The following is a 19,803-nucleotide window of genomic DNA, read 5'->3' as shown; positions in this document are numbered from 1 at the left end:
GTCATAATGGCACACATTTCACAAATAGGGAAGTGCAAGAATGGGCAAAACAGAAAGAAATTCAATGGGTATTCCACACCCCCTACTACCCCCAATCAAATGGGATGATAGAAAGAGCTAATGGCTTATTAAAAAAGAGCCTTAAACCACACGAAGTCCGGTGGGATACATGACTTTCCGAAGTACTCCATCAATTAAATAATCGATACGGACCCACTGGAAGCCCTGTGAGCTGAGCGTTCTTTGCAAATGCTAAATCTAATACTCCCCCTACTGATGAAAGAAAATATCTGCTAACATTGCAGCCAGGACAACCCGTTATGGTAAATTTACCACAAATTGGAACTGTGCCTATGACTCTAACTAAACCCCGTGGCCCACTGGCTTGGGAAGCTACTGATAGCAGTGGTGCAAAATATAGAATCAGTACTAGATGGATTTTTCCTTCTTTCTAAAAGGGGTAACCCGTTCGGCCTTCCGCACAGAAGCGTCTTCTTTTTTTTTTTTTTTTTTTAACAGGAGAAGATGAACCTATACCGATGGCAACAACAACAACAGCAGCAGCATCTCCCCAACCCAATTTTGTTTTTCCTTTTAGTCGAGACAAGTATAATCCTCCCAATTCAGGCACAAGATCCCTGGGACCATGCACTACTAAATTATACTGGAAGTGTGGGAACCCTACCAACAGATAAGACAAACCTGAACCTTGTTATATCAGTTATACATGGGAACGAGGCATATCCAAAGGATGAATGGAGATGGGAGACACTACACCAGAAAGAAATTAAGATATCTCACAATAACAATAACATTAATAAAATTTTATCACTTCAAGCCACACCAGGGGAAGAAATAAAAATAGGGTGCCATGCAATCAATGGATCTACCCACAAAAAAACCCACTGAAATTAAAATAGACTACACTGATTTTTCTAAACGTAAAGACAATGAGAAATCTTGCTATAAGACACCAGAACCAGGTTGTTGGTACAATTTCACTTTCACGCAACCTGTACTCACATTTTGCTTCTGGAGTAATCGTGGTGTAGAACTATTGTTTGATTTTATGATTAGCAAGCACAAAATTTGGAATTTGTGTACGACGGGGTGGCTGTGGGTTGATGCATACATACTTTTTAACGTACCTACACCTGATCTAAATCTATCTGCAACAGCACTACACAATAACATCACCTTTCATAGGCAGGAATGGATTATTGAAGAAGAAAATGAAAACCAACAAATTCCACCCTTAAAGGGAACTAAAGGAGACACCATTTCGATAGGATGCCAAATTGAAAATCATACTAAATGTATGACAGCAACCTTACACATTGTTGTAAACAACGTTGAAGGAAAAGACAACATACATGCCTGTCCTTTTAAACACGAATGCTGGTATACTTTTACTATATCCCATTCAGTACTCGTAAGGTGTCTTTGGACAAACCCTAACTCTCATTCCAGCTTAGGTTTTCAATTCAGGATTGATACCGCACAACCATATTCACCAACTCAGCCTCCTATCAAACTGTCTCCTCACATTTATAACATTGGTCCCTATATAATCAAGAACATAGGACAACAGCAAATGCTATTTAATCCATTGTGGTCTCTAAAACGAGTGGAGCTATCGATGCAAGTTGATATCTCTACAATTAAACCTGCTTGCTCACCATTCCTGAATACATCTTTTACAGGATGGTTAGTGTGGTTGCATGGACAAACCCTCACCTCTCCAAAATGATCAAGGAGAGATGTAACTGGCATCCTGGGAATGGGACTAGGAATATTGAACAGCATGGATGCTGAAGTTTTAGCAAACAAAATGAATTTGGCAACAAGTGATTTACATAAATTAGAACACCCATTACGATCTTTGACAGCGCTAGGAAATAGTCAATGGCTTTTGGCTAATATATTGCCTACATGGGAAAGAATTAATGAAAAGGACCACCAACTAATCACAAACGCATTTGGCACAATTAAAAATAATACTTCTCTAGCTCTTAGCTGCATCCAGGCTCAATTATGGATACAATCTACCGTGGCAGCTATTATAAGGGAAGGTGATGAGGGCACCTTGCCCACTGAAATCCGAAAGGTAGTTTGGGATAATGCAACTAAATTTGAAAAAGAATTTCAAGCTTGGTGGCGTCTAGTCAATTTTACTTATGACTCCACTGACAGCAAAGTCACAGCTTTTGTTTTGACAATACACAGTGCTTTGGTATACACCATATACCCAATCATTGCGCTGGGATTAAATCACAATGGAACGGTACTCTATCCGTTAGAACATAGAATATGGGCCCAACAAAATGGGAATAAATAGCAAATTATTGATGTTGATGCATGTGTTGTGCGAGAACAACAGGGATTTATTTGTGAAAGGAATGCCATTAAAGCCCAAGACATTTGTCTTGACACTGAAAAAAATGTTTGTAATTTTGAAATACATCCTGATGAAACCCCTGAAACTGCACTTATATATGTTGGAAATGGGTGTGTTTGCATGAGAACTCTTTGTGATTCTATATTTACAGACAACACCACTGTGGAAACATCTAACCACTCAAATATCTGTATTTGTAATTTTACTAAGATCATGGGATGCGACTTCAACTATTCAGCTCCTGTTACAACCCATCAGTTGCTACAATCAAGCTATACATCTTGTCAAGATCTACTACTGTCGTGGTTTAACCTGGCAGGCAGCCAAATACCACGCAGCCGCTCACTCACTCCACCCGCCCCCTCAGTGGGACGGGGAGAGAATTGGAAGGGTAGGAGTGAGAAAAATTCGTGGGTTGAGATAAAGACAGTTTAATAGAACAGAAAAGGGAAAATAATGATAATAAATAATGATAGAATATACAAAATGAGTGATGCACAATGCAATTGCTCACCACCCGCGCTGACCGATAACCAAGTAGCAATCGCTACTTCCTGGATCACGCCTACCATTCATATACTGAGCATGACGTCACATGGTATGGAATACCCCATTAGCCAGCTGGGCTGGCTGTCCTGATTATGTTCCCTCCCATCTCGTGTACCTAGCTCAGTCAGTAGGCATGGGAGGTGTCCTTGGACTAGGAGGGCACTTAGCAACAACTGAAAACATCAGTGTGTTATCAACATTCTCCTCGTGCTAAATCCAAAACACAGCACTAGGAAGAAATTTAACCCTATCCCAGCTGAAACCGGGACAACTACCTACCCCCATTGGAATGAAACTTACATTAGTACGAAAACTGTTACAACATGATGACCTGAATCAATTGCTAAACCAGATTCGAAACAACGGACAAAGAACTCTGATTACGGTCCATCATGATGCAGAGAGGATACATCATGTCCTAGAAAAGGTGAAGAAGGATGGAGAACATCACTGGTGGGATGTTTTATTTGGATGGTCACCAACAGCAACAGGAACTTTGAATTGGGTTTTACATCCCATGACAATTTTACTAATTTCTATTCTGCTATGCTTATTGTTGAACATTATTCTATGTGTTAAAGTGTGGAAAATAACTAAACAAATGGCACTAATACCAAAACCTCCTCGCATATATAACCTTGCTTAATTGTACTTAATAAAACCTTAATAGTTAAGTATATTAATAATTAAGTATACCAACCAAAAATTTCCCTCAACTTACAATTGGAATATGGCATTGATCTGTTTATAAGCACAGAGGCAAGAGGCGACCACACCGCCACACTGTGATCAAGATGGATTGACTTTAGTCACGAGGTGGATTGTGGTGGTGCATTCATATCCCCCTTTCTTCCCTGGGCCACTTGTTGATCTGGGCCGCTTGTTGATCTCAGAAATTTCCATGAATCCTCGGCCTTGGTGTATTGAAGTCTGGCAGTTGAGCACTCCTTGACCATATCAGAAACTCTGCATAGCTGAGGCTGGGAACATACTCCTACTGTCTGGCCCAGGTGTCCAGTAGAACAACACCGAAACCTTGAGAATTTTTTAGGAATTACCACCTGGGACTGTGGCCAGGATGGAAATTTATGGATGACTAAAGCCAACCAACTTGCGAACCTATAAACGGTGGTCCTGAGTGAGGCCCTTTGAGCTCTCCTGGACCGCAGCGGGCTGCACCCAGCATCTCCCTCTGAGTGGGATGCCTCTCAGAGCTTGCGATCTTTTGGGCCTACGATATTCGGAGGACTGTTGGGTCCTGGGCTGAGTCCCCTTCGAAGCTCAACCCTTTCGCCCGTTGAGAGGGAATGCCTAGACATTCGACGTGAATATTTCTTCACTGAAATCGAGGGGAATTTTTAACAGGTATACCTTCTGAATATTTTCATATATATATATATGTTTCAATGTGTGTGTGAACTGATAGTAAGCATAATCTGTAATTAAGTTGTGATTGTAGTAGACTTACTAACTCACTTTGCAAATATTGAATTAGTTAATGATTAAGCGTTACTAAAGTTTGTTAATGATTAGTTGATAATTAAGTGTTGCTAAATTGTGAATGAAACCTAGACTGTCCCTGAAATATAAACCCTTAGATGATTTTCCTTTATATGTTTTCACCCATGTAATAAGTAATAGAGTGAACCTTGCCATCGAATTCTGTTAGGTCGCACCTTTATTAATCTCTATTAAAATCACTTTCTGCTAATTTCTTTGACGGTGATTCTTTAAGCGGCCTCTAAATCACACATTCACGACATTGGTTCAGGTGGTTCCTGCTATAGTAATTCCTATAACATGCAACTCAAATCATGGGTTACAGCAATTTAAAGGTATTTCCATTACAGTCTACACCCCTGGTCCCTTTGGGCCAGACCATCAGGTTTAACATTGCAATGAACTCCTCCCCTTGCCCCTGCTCCGGCTTGGACTTATCCACAGACTGCAGTCCCTTAGGGGTGTACCTGCCCCAAGTGGAGCCTTATCTATGAGCCACAGTCTCTCCAGGGGTATACCTGCTGCGGCATCGACTTATCCACAGCCACAGTCACTCTGAGGTGCACCTGTTCCAGCATGGCCTTCTCCATGGGCCACAATGCCTTCAGAGATAGACCTGCTCCAGCGCGGCCTTACCCATGGCTGCAGTCCCTCCAGGGGTGTACCTCCCCTGTCGTGGGCTAATCCATAGCCACACGCTTTGAGATGCTCCAGCATGACCTCATGCACAGCCACTGACGCTTCAAGGTGTACCTGCTGCAGCATGTACTTATCCAAGGCCACAGATGCTTCGAGGTATACCTTCTCCAGCATGGACTTATCCTTAGGCCACAATCCCTTCAGAGGTACACCTGCTGCGGCACGGACATAATCACTGCCACTGACGCTTCGAGATGTACCTGCTAGGGCATGGGCTTATCCACGGCCACAGACGTCTCGGGGTGTCCTGCTCCCACGTGGACTCAGCCACAGGTCACAGTCCCTTCGACTCGAGTTCACACTGGAATTCCAGCCTGTCCAGTACAGCAGCACAGAAACAGCAGCGATGCCCTGGTGTCGCGAGAGAGTGGTTTAGAGGCCGCTTAAAGAATCACCGTCAAAGAAATTAGCAGAAAGTGATTTTAATAGAGATTTATAAAGGTGCAACCTAATAGAATTCGATGGCAAGGTTCACTCTATTACTTATTACATGGGTGAAACATACAAGGGAAAATCATCTAAGGGTTTATATTTCAGGGACAGTCTAGGTTTCATCCACAATTTAGCAACACTTAATTATCAACTAATCATTAACAAACTTTAGTAACGCCTAATCATTAACTATTCAATATTTGCAAAATAGGTTAGTAAGTCTACTACAATCACAACTTAATTACAGATTATGCTTACTATTAGTTCACACACACAGAGAAACATATATATATATAAAAATATACAGAAGGTATACCTGTTAAAAATTCCCCTCGATTTCAGTGAAGAAATATTCACGTCGAATGTCTAGGCATTCCCTCTCAACGTGCGAAGGGTTGAGCTTCGAAAGGGACTCACCCAGGACCCAGTGGTCCTCCGAATATCGTAGGCCTGAAAGATCGCAAACTCTGAGAGGCGTCCCACTCAGAGGGAGATGCTGGGTGCAGCTGCTGCGGTCCAGGAGAGCTCAAAGGGCCTCACTTAGGACCACCGTTTATAGGTTCGCAAGATGGTTGGCTTTAGTCATCCGTAAATTTCCATCCTGGCCACAGTCCCAAGTGGTAATTACTAAAGAATTCTCAAGGTTTCGGTGGTGTTCTGCTGGACACCCGGGCCAGACAGTAGGAGGATGTTCCCAGCCTCAGCTATGCAGAGTTTCTGATACAGTCAAGGAGCGCTCAACTGCCAGACTCAATACACCAAGGCCGAGGTTTCATGGAAATTTCTGAGATCAACAGGCGGCCCAGATCAACAAGTGGCCCAAGGAAGAAGGGGGGTATGAATGCACCACCACACCTGGCCATCTGCCAGCCCAGGCGCATCCCCATAGCTGTTATCAAAGTGTTCCCAGGCACAGCAGAGTAAGGTGATAAGCAGTACAGCAAGCAGCAAAAGCAAAAAGCAGCCACTAACGAGCACTAGACTCTAATATACAGTAAGGCAAGCAAGCCCCATGGCAAGCACAGGAGCCTGCCAATTAATAGCTCAACAGCAATAACACCTATAAATTTGATCTAGCACATTCCAATCAAACCTGTCGTTATCTCGAACCCTTCGAGACCCACGTTGGGCGCCAAAAAGGACTTTCGTGGTTTAACCCCAGCTGGCCACTGAGCACCACGCAGCTGCTAACTCACTCCCCCCACAATGGGATGGGGGAGAGAATCAGAAGGGTAAAAGTGAGAAAACTCGTGGGTTGAGATAAAGACAGTTTAATAGGTAAAGCAAAAGCTGCGCACGCAAGCAAAGCAAAGCAAGGAATTCATTCACTACTTCCCATCGGCAGGCAGGTGTTCAGCCATCTCCAGGAAAGCAGGGCTCCATCACGCGTAACGGTTACTTGGGAAGACAAACGCCATCACTCCGAACATCCCCCCCTTCCTTCTTGTTCCCCCAGCTTTATATGCTGAGCATGATGTCATATGGTATGGAATATCCCATTGGCCAGTTGGGTTAGCTGTCCTGACTATGCTCCCTCCCAGCTTCTTGTGCACCTGGCTGAATATGGGAAGCTGAAAAGTCCTTGACTAGGGAAAACACTACTCAGCAACAACTAAAGCATCAGTGTGTTATCAACATTATTCTCATCCTAAATCCAAAACACAGCACTATACCTGTTAATAGGAAGAAAATCAACTCCATCGCAGCCGAAACCAGGAAAACAATATATACATAGAGAGAAATATTTATATAAAGGAGTGTACAAACATGTATAAATTTATATTTTTTTTATTTACCACGCAGCCACTCGCTCACTCCCCGTACCCCCAGTGGGATGGGGAGAGAATAGGAAGGGTAAGAGTGAGAAAAAACTCGTGGGTTGAGATAAAGACAGTTTAATAGAACAGAAAAGGGAAAATAATAATGATAATGATAGAATATACAAAATGAGTGATGCACAATGCATCTTGGGATCCCTCTGTCACTCCAGAAATACAAATGGGTTCTGCCCCTTTATAGCTTGATGGCATCAGGGTACACTGTGCACCAGTGTCTACGAGAACCTTATACTCCTGTGGGTCTGATGTGCCAGGCCATCGAATCCACACAGTCCAGTAAACCCGGTTGTCCCTTTCCTCCACCTGGCCGGAGGCAGGGCCCCTCTAGTTCTGGTCATAGTATCTGTTTCTCAATTCTTGCAAACGTGAGTCAAGAATTTCTCTGTTACAATCCAAAGTAAGATCAGCCCTTCTACTCTGTCTGGGGAACTGTTCACTGGAAACTGGACCATCGTGAGACAGGGTTTTCCTGACAACTGGAGCAGCATTTTTCCTGAGAGAACCCCCTTGTGTGATTATTTTCCTTGCAACTCACGTACCTGTGCCTCTATGGTCAAGGTAGGTTTTCCATCCCACTGCCTCATGTCCTCTCCATGGTCACGCAGGTAAAACCACAAGGTGCCCCATGGTGTGTACTTTCTATATCCTCTCTCTTGAGCAGAAGAACGCTGACTCCTAATGGCTGAGATACTGGTCCGTACAGGTGGAGAATAGGACATACCCTCTTCGAGTTGCTTGACCTCCCAGGACAGTTTCTCCACAGCTGAGACAAGGGAGGAGGAGACAGTTTCTTCGTATTCACGGAGTCTGCTAACCACGTCATCCACCATTGGTGCTTCTTCCTCTTTACAGGACAGTACTGCCAACGAACTGGCATACGACGCTGGTACGCTCCGTATCAAATTCCGCCACATGGGCCACGTGCACTGGACTTCATCTGGATCTTTGGGCGTTTGGTCGTTGTCCAGATCACTATTAACGACCTCCAGCAGGGCTAATTCTCTCAGATACTGGATACCTCTCTCCATGGTGGTCCACTTGCCTGGGTGGCATATAACATCTTCCTTGAAGGGATACCTTTCCTTCACGCCTGACAGCAGTCACCTCCAGAGGCTGAGGACCTGTGCCCCTTTTCCAATTGCTTTGTCAATGCCTCCTTCCCTAGCAAGGGATCCCAGCTGTTTGGCTTCCTTCCCCTCTAATTCCAGGCTACTGGCCCCATTATCCCAGCATTGGAGCAGCCAGGTAACAATATGCTCGCCTGGATGACGGCTAAAATCTTTCCGCATATCTCGCAGCTCACTCAGGGATAGGGATCGGGTGGTTTCCGTCTCGATTACGAGTTCTTCCACTTCCTCCTCCTCTCCTCGTGATGGCCCTGCTTTTTCATCATCCCTTTCTAAACGACTCGACTTCCGCTTCCAAGATTTCCTCTTCTGTACAGGGGCGACGGATACCAGCAAGGGTTGGTCCTCTGGTTCAGCTGTAGTGCCTGTTGCTGGGGTTTGGGTAGCTGCAGTGCTTGTCATGGGGGTTGGAGTAACTGTAGTGACTGTTGCCGGAGTTTGAGTGGCTGCAGTGCCTGTTGCAGGGGTTGGAGAAGCTACGGTGACTGTTGCCGGGGTTTGAGAAGCCACAGGGGTTGTCGTGGGGGTTGAACTAGCCACAGTGCCTGTTGTGGGGGTTTGAGCAGCCACCGTGTCTGTTGCCGGGGTTGTTCTCCCGCCACTTGCCGCCCCCGGGACCCGCCGCTCCGCCCGCCCCGACAAAGCACCCCCGTTCGCCCTCCCTCTTTTCTTGTTCCTGAGGGTTGATCTCTGGACAGTATTCCTGAATAGTTGTTTAACCCTAAACAAGGCCTGAACCACATTCAGGAGACATAGCAATATGAACATGCTTGTTTGAACATCCCAAGGATATTCAAAATTCTCAGGGAATATTGTGGACATCTTCGTGAAGAGGATAGAAGAAAAAGGAGTTTCTGACAATATGGAAGGGAAGATGAACAAGTGGGAGAAAGTGTCCCATCCTGTCTCCCCCTTAAATTCATTCTCCGAGGAGAAAAAAGTGCAATTACTAATAATTTCTAAGAGGTGGTTCCCCAGGTACAGAGATGACGGCGGTGTCGAGTCCAGATACCAGGTCAGACTTGTGACCAATGATCTTATCACCTTATAAAACAGCAGCAAAATGATAATCTTGACCCAGTTCTGACTAATGATAAACAGCACAAAAGGGAACACATACTGCAAGCAAGGTATTACATGACCCAACATTGAGAGCCAGCCCCACAACTTTGACAGAAAATACATCAATATTGTGACCAATCAATATAATGAATGCTTATAACAATTTTTCCTTAACACTCTTTGGTCAGATCTATCGTTATCTCAACCCTTCGAGCCCCATGTTGGGCGCCAAAAAAGACTGTCGTGGTTTAACCTGGCAGGCAGCCAAATACCACGCAGCCGCTCGCTCACTTCCCCCACCCCCTCAGCGGGATGGGGAGAGAATCGGAAGGCTAAGAGTGAGAAAAATTCGTGGGTTGTGATAAAGACAGTTTAATAGAACAGAAAAGGGAAAATAATAATAATAATAAATAATGATAGAATATACAAAATGAGTGATGCACAATGCAATTGCTCACCACCCGCGCTGACCGATAACCAAGTAGCCATCGCTACTTCCTGGATCACGCCTACCGTTCATATACTGAGCATGACGTCACATGGTATGGAATACCCCATTAGCCAGCTGGGCTGGCTGTCCTATTATGTTCCCTCCCATCTTGTGTACCTAGCTCAGTCAGTAGGCATGGGAGCTGTCCTTGGACTAGGAGGGTACTTAGCAACAACTGAAAACATCAGTGTGTTATCAGTGTTCTTCTCATACTAAATCCAAAACTCAGCACTAGGAAGAAATTTAACTCTATTCCAGCCGAAACCAGGACAGGCTCCTGGCAGGAATTGCAGTCCATGCATGTAGCAGTCTTTTCCTGATGAACTGTAGCCCGTGGAGAAGACACATGCTGGGGCAGTTCTTCAAGAACTGCAGCCCGTGGGAAGGACCCACGTTGGAGCAGGGAAAAATTACGAGGACGTAGTGGCAGAGACAAACTGTTATGAACTGAACACGATCCCCCCCATTCAGCATTCTCACTGTGCTACTTGGGGCAAGGAAGAGGTAGAAGATTCAGGAATGAAGGAGTAAAGAAGGGGTGGGATGTGGGAAGGTGTTCTTAAGTATTTTTTTTTGTTTCTCACCATACTACTCTGTTTTTAATTGGCAATAATTCATAGAATCATAGAATGGTTTGGGTTGGAAGGGACCTTTGAACATCATCTAGTCCAATCCCCCTGCCACGGGCAGGGACATCTTTCAGTTGATCAGGTAGCTCAAAGCACCGTCCAACCTGACCTTGAATGTTTCCAAAGATGGGGCATCCACAACTTCTGTGAGCAACCTGTTCCAGTGTCTCACCACCCTCATCATAAAAAATTTCTTCCTTATGTCCAAACTAAATCTACCCTCTTTCAGTTTAAAACCATTGCCCCTTGTTGTGTCACTACAGGCCATGGTAAAAATTCTCTCTCTGTTTTTCTTATAAGCCCCCTTTATATGTTGAAAGACTGCAATAAGGTCTCCCCGGAGCCTTTTCTTCTCCAGGCTGGACAACCCCAGCTGTCCTGGTTTTGGCTGGGATAGGGTTAAATTTCTTCCTAGTGCTGTGTTTTGGATTTAGTATGAGGAGAATGTTGATAACACACTGATGTTTTCAGTTGTTGCTAAGTAGTCTTCTAGTCCAAGGACAGCTCCCATGCCTACTGACTAAGCTAGGTATACAAGATGGGAGGGAACATAATCAGGACAGCTAGCCCAGCTGGCCAACGGGGTATTCCATACCATGCGACGTCATGCTCAGTATATGAACGGTAGGCGTGTTCCAGGAAGTAGCGATGGCTACTTGGTTATCGGTCAGCGCAGGTGGTGAGCAATTGCATTGTGCATCACTCATTTTGTATATTCTATCATTATTATTATTATTTTCTATTTTCTGTTCTATTAAACTATCTTTATCTCAACCCACAAGTTTTTCTCACTCTCACCCTTCCGATTCTCTCCCCGCTCCTCCGGGGCGGGGAGTGAGCGAGCGGCTGCGTGGGCTTTGGCTGCCTGCCAGGTTAAACCACGACACCAGCTCTCTCAGCCTTTCCTCATAGGAGTGGTGTTCCAGCCATCTGATAATTTTCGTGGCCCTCCTCTGGTCCCGCTCCAACAGGTCCATGTCTGTCTCGTACTGGGGACCCCAGAGCTGGATGCAGTACTCCAGATATGGTGTCGTGGTTTAACCCCAGCTGGCAACTAAGCACCACACAGACGCTCGCTCACTCCCCCCACCCAGTGGGATGGGGGAGAGAATCAGAAGGATAAAATTGAGAAAACTCGTGGTTTGAGATAAAGACAGTTTAATAGTTACAGCAAAAGCTGCGCACACAAGCAAAGCAAAACAAGGAACTCATTCACTACTTCCCATTGGCAGGCAGGTGTTCAGCCATCTCCAGGAAAGTAGGGCTCCATCACGCATAACGGTTACTTGGGAAGTCAAAATGTCACCACTCCAAACGTTCCCCACTTCCTTCTTCTTCCCCCAGCTTTTTATTGCTGAGCATGATATCATATGGTATGGAATATCCCTTTGGTCAGTTGGGGTCAGCTGTCCCAGCTCTGTCCACTCCCAACTTCTTGTGCACACCCGGCCTACTAGTTGGCGGGGTGATGTGATAAACAGAGAAGGCCTTGACTCTGTGTAAGCACTGCTCAGCAGTAACGGAAACATCCCTGTATTATCAACACTGTTTCCAGCACAAATCCAAAACATAGCCCCATACCAGCTACTATGAAGAAGTTTAACTCTATCCCAGCCAAAACCAGCACATTCTCCACCCCTTATTCCATACCATTTACGTCATGCTCAGGTCCCACACTATCCAATACATCCTCATTACCCACCACCCCCCTTCCCATCCTTTGATATAATACACAGATATCATTCCCTTAGTCTATGAACCACCCCTGTAAAATGTCTGTAAAATGTCCACAAATGTCCACAAAATGGACAAAGCATATTATTAAGGACATTGTCCAAATGACTCTTAAACACTGACAGGCATGGGGCTTCGACCACCTCTCTAGGAAGCCTGTTCCAGTGTTTGACCACCCTCTCAGTAAAGAAATGCTTCCTAATGTCAAGTCTGAACCTCCCCTGATGCAGCTTTGAACCATTCCCACGCGTCCTGTCACTGGATACCAGGGAGAAGAGATCAGCACCTCCCTCTTCACTTCCCCTCCTCAGGAAGCTGTAGAGAGCAATGAGGTCACCCCTCAGACTCCTTCTCTCCAAACTAGACAGACCCAGAGTCCTTAGCCGCTCCTCATAGGACATGCCTTCCAGCCCTTTCACCAGCTTTTTTGCCCTCCTCTGCATGCATTCAAGTACCTTAACATCCTTTTTAAATCATGGGGGCCAGAACAGCACACTCAAGGTGAGGCCTCACCAACGCTAAATACAGAGGGATAATCACCCCTTTTGACTGGCTGGTTATGCTGTGTTTAACGCACCCCAGGATGCGGTTTGCCCTCTTGGCTGCCAGGGCACACTGCTGACTCCTCTTGAGCCTGCTGTCAACCAGCACCCCCAGATCCCTTTCTGCAGGGCTGCTCTTCAGCCACTCCTCTCCCAGTACTTGTGTCCAGCGTTACTCCATCCAAGGTGCAGAATCCGGCATTTGTTCTTGTTAAATTTCATGCCATTGATGATTGCCCAATGCTCCAACCTATCCAGATCGCTCTGCAAGGCCTCTTGTCCCTCAAGAGAGTCAACAGCACCTCCCAGTTTAGTATCCTCAGCAAACTTGCTAAGGGTGTATTCAACTCCTGCATCCACATCATTGATAAAAATATTGAACAGAACTGGCCCTAGGATTGAGCCCTGAGGAACACCGCTGGTGACTGGCCGCCAGCCAGATGGAGCCCCATTCACTACAACCCTCTGAGCCCTGCCCTTCAGCCAGTTCTTCACCCAGCGCACGGTGTACCTGCTCATTTCACAGTTGGACAACTTGTCCAGAAGGATGCTGTGAGGGACAGTACCAAAAGCCTTACTAAAAACCAGAAAAACTACATCCACCGCCTTCCCTTCATCCACTAGGCGGGTGACCTTATTGTAGAAGGATATCGGATTATTTAGACAGGACTTTCCCTTTGTGAACCCACGTTGACTGTGCCTGATGATTGCATTGTTCTTTAAATGCCTTTCAATAGCACGCAGTATGATCTTCTCCAGAATTTTCCCAGGTACTGAGGTTAAACTACAGACAGGTCTGTAGTTTCCTGGGTCTCCCTTCATGCCTTTCTTGTAAATTGGAATAACCTTGGCTAGCTTCCAGTCAGAGGGAACCTCCCCAGACTCCCAAGAATTTTGGTAGATGATTGATAGCGGTCCTGCTGTAACATCCACTAGTCAGGCACAACTTGCCCTTGGTGAAGCCATATTGGCTTTCTCTAATCACCTCCCTGTCTTCCATATGTTTCGACATAACTTCCAGGAGGATCTGTTCCATGATCTGTTCCATGAGGAAGTGAGGCTGACTGGTCGGTAGTTCCCAGGGCCTCCTTTCCACCCTTTTTAAAAATGGGTGTGATGTTTCCCTTTTTCCAGTCCCTGGGGACTTCGCCTGACTGCCATGACTTTTCAAATATGATGGAGAGTGGCTTGGCAACTACATCAGCCAATTTCTTCAGGACCCTGGGATGCATCTCTTTGGGTCCCATGAACTTGTGTAGGTTCAGGTTCCTCAGATGGTCTCGAACCTGATCTTCTCCTACGATGGGAGGGACTTCATTCCCCCAGTCCCTGTCTTGAGTCTGAGGGGTTTGAGAAATGTAGGAAGAGAGATTAGAAGTGAAAACTGAGGCAAAAAAAATGTTGAGTACCTCAGCCTTCTCCATGTCGGCTGTTACCAGTTCTACTGTCTTATTTATCGGGGTGGGTTACATTTTCTTTAATCTTCCTTTTCTGGCCAATGTACCTGTAGAAGCTTTCTTATTATTCTTCATGTCCCTTGACAAATTGAGCTGTGACTGTGCCTTAGCTTTCCTGATCCCATCCCTACACACCCTGGCAGCATCCCTATATTCTTCCCAGGATACATGTCCCTAGTTCCACTGCCTGTGCATTCCCTTCTTACAGTTTCATTTGCCCAGGAGGTCCTCACTCAGCCATGCTGTTCTCCTGCCTTCCTTGCCTGATTTCTTACACATGGGAATAGAGAGCTCTTGAGCTCTAAGAAAGATGTCCTTAAAGAGCTGCCAGCTCTGTTCAGCATCTTTATCCCTGAGGGCAGTTTCCCAGGGGGTCCCATCCACTAATTCCTTAAACAACTGAAAGTTTGCTCTCCTAAAATTCAGCATCCTGACTGTCGTGGTTTAACCCCAGCCAGCAAATAAACCCCACGCAGCCACTCGCTCACCCCCCCACTCCAGTGGGATGGGGGAGAGAATCAGGAGGGCACAAGTAGGAAAGCTCCCGGGTTGAGATAAAAACAGTTTAATAATTGAAATAAAACAACGTAGAACAGTAATAATAACAATGAGAACAACAACAATAACAGAATACACAGAGCAGGCAATGCACAATGCAACTGCTCACCGACCGCGTGTCACGAATGGGGGCGAGCCCCCCCACACACCTGGTTTTTCTACTGAGCATGATGTCACATGGTATAGAATACCCCATTGGCCAGTTGGGTCCACCACCCCGGCTGTGCTCCCCCTCCCCGGTGCAAGCACCACCCAGCAACAGCCAAAGCATCAATGGGCCATCAACGCTCCTTTCACACTGAACCCAAGCTACTGGGAAGAAAGTTAACCCTGTCCCAGCTGGAACCAGGACAATATCCACGCCTTATTCTATACCATATACATCATGCCCAGGTCTCACATTTTCCCATACATTCCAATTAGTCACCACTATTTTTCCTGCCTTTTGATATATATGCACACAGAGATATCATTCCCTTAGTCCATGGGCCATCCCTCTAAAATGTCCGCTGAGTTCATTTAGTCCATGACTTTGGGTTCCATCTGTTGTAACAGTCTTTCAGGGCAGGAGAGATGGTGTGTGGTGTTGGACTCTTGCATGCGGAGGCCAGTTCTGGGCGCTCGTCCGGTTCTATCATCGTTGCACCTTGCTCAGTTTCATCAGAGTTCATTCTACATTAATCTGGGTGATTCTTGCTGTAATACTGTTAATATGGCATATGGTAACCATAAAAGTGATGACATACAGTACTATGTAATAACTAACATCGTATAATTCAGTTCATTGGCTATTTTCACCCAAAATCAAATCCCCTTGAGGTACACACCGGACCTCCCCATCCTTTCGCATCACCCACCAAGTGCACCCAGGTCCCTGAGCAAAAGCAATCCCACGGATGGGTTTTCCCTTGCCCGAGGAAGGAGTAACCCAGACTGTCTTCCCCAGCATATTTCTCATATGCACGACAGGGACTTTATCCCCCTCTACAGTACGTAAGGGTTTGGATTGGGCAGGGCCAGCTCGAGTGACAGATCCCCTAGTGTTGACTAACCAGGTGGCTTTTGCTAAATGTGTGTCCCAATGCTTGAATGTCCCACCACCCATTGCCCTCAGTGTTGTCTTTAGCAGTCCGTTGTATCGTTCAATTTTTCCGGAGGCTGGTGCATGGTAGGGGATGTGATATACCCACTCAATGCCATGCTCTTTGGCCCAGGCGTCTATGAGGGTATTTCGGAAATGAGTCCCGTTGTCTGACTCAATTCTTTCTGGGGTGCCATGTCGCCATAGGACTTGCTTTTCAAGGACCAGGATGGTGTTCCGGGTGGTGGCATGGGGCACAGGATATGTTTCCAGCCATCTGGTGGTTGCTTCCACCATGGTGAGCACATAGCGCTTGCCTTGTCGGGTTTGTGGGAGCGTGATATAATCAGTCTGCCAAGCCTCCCCATATTTATACTTCAACCATTGTCCTCCATACCAGAGAGGCTTTATTCGCTTGGCTTGCTTGATTGCAGCGCATATTCACATTCATGGATAACCTGTGCAATAGCGTCCATGGTTAAGTCCACCCCTCAATCACGAGCCCATCTATATGTTGCATCTCTTCCTTGATGGCCTGAGGCATCATGGGCCCACCAAGCTATAAATAATTCACCCTCATGTTGCCAGTCCAGATCCACCTGAGCCACTTCAATCTTAGCAGCCTGGTCCACCTGCTGGTTGTTTTGATGTTCTTCAGTGGCCCGACTCTTGGGTACGTGAGCATCTACATGATGTACTTTTACAGCCAGTTTCTCTACCCGGGCAGCAAGATCTTGCCACAATGCAGCAGCCCAGATGGGTTTACCTCTGCGCTGCCAGTTGTTCTGCTTCCACTGCTGCAACCACCCCCACAGGGCATTTGCCACCATCCATGAGTCCGTATAGAGATAAAGTACTGGTCATTTTTCTCGTTCGGCAATGTCCAAGGCCAGCTGGATGGCTTTCACCTCTGCAAACTGGCTCGACTCACCTTCTCCTTCAGCGGTTTCTGCAACTTGGCGTATAGGACTCCATACCACAGCCTTCCACCTCCAATGCTTTCCCACAAGGCGATGGGACCCATCAGTGAACAGGGCATATTGCTTCTCGATTGCTATCCCAGTATCGGAGCAGCCAGGTAACAATATGCTCGCCTGGACGACGGCTGAAATCTTTCCGCATATCTCGCAGCTCACTCAGGGATAGGGATCGGGTGGTTTCCGTCTCGTTTATGAGTTCTTCCTCTTCCTCCTCCCCTCCTCGTGATGGCCCTGCTCTTCCATCATCCTGTTCTAAACGACCTGACCTCCGATTCCAACATTTCCTCTTCTGTACAGGGGCAACGGATTCCAGCAAGGGTTGGTCCTCTGGTTCAGCTGTAGTGCCTGTTGCTGGGGTTTGGGTAGCTGCAGTGCTTGTCATGGGGGTTGGAGTAACTGTAGTGACTGTTGCCGGAGTTTGAGTGGCTGCAGTGCCTGTCGCAGGGGTTGGAGAAGCTACGGTGACTGTTGCCGGGGTTTGAGAAGCCACAGGGGTTGTCGTGGGGGTTGAAGTAGCCGCAGTACCTGTCGTGGGGTTTTGAGTAGCCACCGTGTCTGTTGCCGGGGTTGATCTCCTGCTGCCTGCCGCCCCCAGGACACGCTGCTCCGCCCGCCCCGACGAGGCACTGCCCTTTGCCCTCTCTCTTTTCTTGTTGCTGAGGGTTGATCCCTGGACAGTATTCCTGAATAGTTGTTTAACCCTAAACAAGGCCTGAACCACATTCAGGAGACATAGCAATATGAACATGCTTGTTTGAACATCCCAAGGATATTCAAAATTCTCAGGGAATATTGTGGACATCTTCGTGAAGAGCATAGAAGAAAAAGGAGTTTCTGACGATATAGAAGGGAAGATGAACAAGTGGGAGAAAGTGTCCCATCCTGTCTCCCCCTTAAATTCATTCTCCGAGGAGAAAAAAGTGCAATTACTAATAATTTCTAAGAGGTGGTTCCCCAGGTACAGAAATGACGGCGGTGCCGAGTCCAGATACTAGATTAGACTTATGACCAATGATTTTATCACCTCATAAAACAGCAGCAAAATGATAATCTTGGCCCAGTTCCGACTAATGATAAACAGCACAAAAGGGAACACATACTGCAAGCAAGGTATTACATGACCCAACATTGAGAGCCAGCCCCACAACTTTGACAGCCAATACATCAACATTGTGACCAATCAATATAATGAATGCTTATAACAATTTTGCCTTAACACGCTTTGGTCAGATCTATCGTTATCTCAACCCTTCGGGCCCCACGTTGGGCGCCAAAAAGGACTGTCGTGGTTTAATCTGGCAGGCAGCCAAATACCACGCAGCCGCTCACTGAATCCCCCCGCCCTCTCAGCGGGACGGGGAGAGAATCGGAAGGCTAAGAGTGAGAAAAACCCGTGGGTTGAGATAAAGACAGTTTAATAGAACAGAAAAGGGAAAATAATAATAATAAATAATGATAGAATATACAAAATGAGTGATGCACAATGCAATTGCTCACCACCCGCGCTGACCGATAACCAAGTAGCCATCGCTACTTCCTGGATCACGCCTACCATTCATATACTGAGCATGACATCACATTGTATGGAATACCCCATTAGCCAGCTGGGCTGGCTGTCCTATTATGTTCCCTCCCATCTTGTGTACCTAGTTCAGTTAGTAGGCATGGGAGCTGTCCTTGGACTAGGAGGGTACTTAGCAACAACTGAAAACATCAGTGTGTTATCAACATTCTCCTCGTACTAAATCCAAAACACAGCACTAGGAAGAAATTTAACCCTATCCGAGCCGAAACCAGGACAGTCAGTCAGCTCAAGGTTGAATTCAGGCTTACCTTTTCCTTGCGCAGCCTTAAGGCAGGGCTGTCGCTCAGCCTGGGACAGTGCACAATACCACGCATCAATCTCCTGCTCGCATTCCCAGATACTGCGCTGCCTGTTGAGGTCCTCTTGTTACATAGCTACTTGTCTGAAGAGTTCTTTCAGCTGGGCACACTTGTGCAGCTATGACATCCACTGCTGCCTTCAGGTACTAGGGGGTCTTCCAGATACTGGAGCTCCATGCAGCCTGAGGTCTGGACAGCTATATCGATCCTTGGGAGGTCTGTTTGGGGGGAGATGTCAGCATAGCTAGGCTGTAGTGCTTCTGTTTGTGTTACAGCCACAGCCTTGCATTTGCGGTGGATGGACACCATTGTCTTTCAGCAGGTCACAGTCTCCTTATAGTTCTTAGAAAGATAGTACGTTTATAAAATGGTATTTCTTTTAAAAGATGTCATCCTTCTAATTCTAATTCCCTGGAGACCTCAAGCTTCTGGGTAGGCTTGCACAGCCACCAGTTAGTTGGAGTGACTGTCAGGGTTGCAGCCTGAACCTGTGGGTGAGCAGAGCAGGCAGCAGCCTGAAAACTGGCAGAGTGCGCAGCCCTTCTTGTGCGCCCTTCCATGCGAACTGCCATGCAAACTCCTGACGCTGCTTCCTGATGCCACTCCCAACAGATGCTGCTCCCTGTTTGTGTGCAAACTGCTGACACCTTTCCCAAGAGACACAGTGCCCTGACTCGGCTCCCAACAGATGCTGCAGCTTGTTTGCATGCCCTGGTCGTGGCGCTCCTGGTTGCTCGTGCTCCCTAGGGGCTGTTTATATTTGGCTTCCCATGGTTTGAACAGGTCGCAAGGTGTTGTGGTTTAACCCCAGCCGGCAACTAAGCACCACACAGCTGCTCGCTC

The sequence above is a fragment of the Calonectris borealis genome, chromosome W (assembly GCF_964195595.1).
Source record: "Calonectris borealis chromosome W, bCalBor7.hap1.2, whole genome shotgun sequence".
NCBI classification, from domain to species: domain Eukaryota; kingdom Metazoa; phylum Chordata; class Aves; order Procellariiformes; family Procellariidae; genus Calonectris; species Calonectris borealis.
Note: the sequence above shows the minus strand (reverse complement) of the source record.